Consider the following 1,971-nt stretch of genomic DNA (forward strand, 5'->3'; position numbering starts at 1 on the left):
GAGAGAGAGAGAGAGAGAGAGACAGACATACAGACAAACAGACAGACAGAAACTTATTGGGGCTGGAAGGTTAATGGCAGATAGGCTGGGAAAATTTCTGATGTGCAATGGACTTCAAGAGTCCTGTTGCCTCATGCTCTTGTCTCCACTTACACTGGCATCCGTCTGGTGAACCTGCAACAAATACCACTGACGACACTGATCTGTGGCAGAATAAAGTCATCTGCGTCAGTTGCTACAGATTTACGACACAGATTTGGAGTCCATGGAGAGAAAGGCAGGAAAGGAGACAGGACTGATGATGACGAGCGAACATTTGGAGAACACGAAACAGTATCAGTCTCCTATGATTCACATGCTTAGAATCTCCCAGGAAAAGAATACTAGAGTTGTTCCTAACACTACAGGTAAAACTGTACGAGTATTGTCACTCTCCGGCTCCCGTCCCCACCCTTAGTTGAACAAATCTGTGTGGAATAGAATATCAGGGTCTTTCCGTGCTCGACAGCTTTACACCTAATCAGTTATAGAGTAGTGGGTACATTTTTACCCTAGGGAGGTTCAACAGAGGGTTTGTTGAAAAGGGTTTACATCTCTCTCTCTCTCTCTCTCTCTCTCTCTCTCTCTCTCTCTCAGATAGAACTGGTTTTTGATCTGATGACGAGAGGTTCTAATTCATCAATCTCCCTTCCTAAAAAATTTTGTATTGGTGGTAAAATACTGAAGGTGGACAAAAAAGTAAGCCACATGAACAACAAGAGCAACAAGAGAGAGAGAGAGAGAGAGAGAGACAGACAGACAGACAGACAGACAGAAAGAGAGAGAGAGAGAGAGAGAGAGAGAGAGAGAGAGAGAGAGAGAAACAATTGCTTTTTGGACAGCGTCACTTTTGATACAGGTAAATCAAAGAGGCAAGGCATTCCACTGGCACGGGTGTAGTTGAGATTGTGGGTGTAGCCTGCATTGTGTGTGTGTGTGTGTGTGTGTGTGTGTGTGTGTGTGTGTGTGTGTGTGTGTGTGTGTGTGTGTGTGTGTGTGTGTGTGTGTGTGTCTGTGTCTGTGTGCAGGACTTGCTGGCAGTGCTTCCCTGTGCGTTTTAGTCTGATTTTTACATTTTCCCTTTTCTTTTTTTTTTTCTCTCTCTCCCTTTCTCCTCCAGCCTGACAAGTCAAACTACAATTTCTCTCTCCCTTTATGCATCTGAATAATGTCGAGGCAAAATGCGTGGCGGTGGGAAGGAAATTGGAAGTGGACGACTTTTGGCAGTTCCTTGACTGGTGCATTCAGGCCACCTTGAATCTTTGTACCCTAGAGAGGAAGGAGAGTAAGGCGTGGCTGTTGAGAAGTGAATCCAAGGATGTACAGGTTGATGTGACGGAAGGCGAAGGTGCGGGAGAGACTTTAAGAATAGCAGGTGTTAAATATATGCTTCAATAACCCGTTTAGTACAAGAAGTATGTCCATGTTCAATAAAATCGTCGAGACAGACAGACAGACAGAAACTTACTGAGGCTGGACGGGTAAAGGCGGATAGGCTGGCAAAATTTCTGATGGGCAATGGACTTCAAGAGTCCTGTTGCCTCATGCTCTTGTCTCCACTTACACTGGCATCCGTCTGGTGAACCTGCAACAAATACCACTGACGACACTGATCTGTGGCAGAATAAAGTCATCTGTGTCAGTTGCTACGGATTTACGACACTGATTTGGAGTCCATGGAGAGAAAGGCAGGAAAGGAGACAGGACTGATGATGACGAGCGAACTTTTGGAGAACACGAAACAGTATCAATCTCCTATGATTCACATGCTTAGAATCTCCCGGGAAAAGAATACTAGAGTTGTTCCTAACACTACAGGTAAAACTGTACAAGTATTGTCACTCTCCGGCTCCCGTCCCCACCCTTAGTTGAACAAATCTGTGTGGAATAGAATATCGGTCTTTCCGTGCTCGAGAGCTTTACACCTAATCA

This window comes from Coenobita brevimanus, chromosome 110 (assembly GCF_032717465.1).
Source record: "Coenobita brevimanus isolate Jiangsu-jjx chromosome 110, ASM3271746v2, whole genome shotgun sequence".
Lineage (NCBI taxonomy): Eukaryota > Metazoa > Arthropoda > Malacostraca > Decapoda > Coenobitidae > Coenobita > Coenobita brevimanus.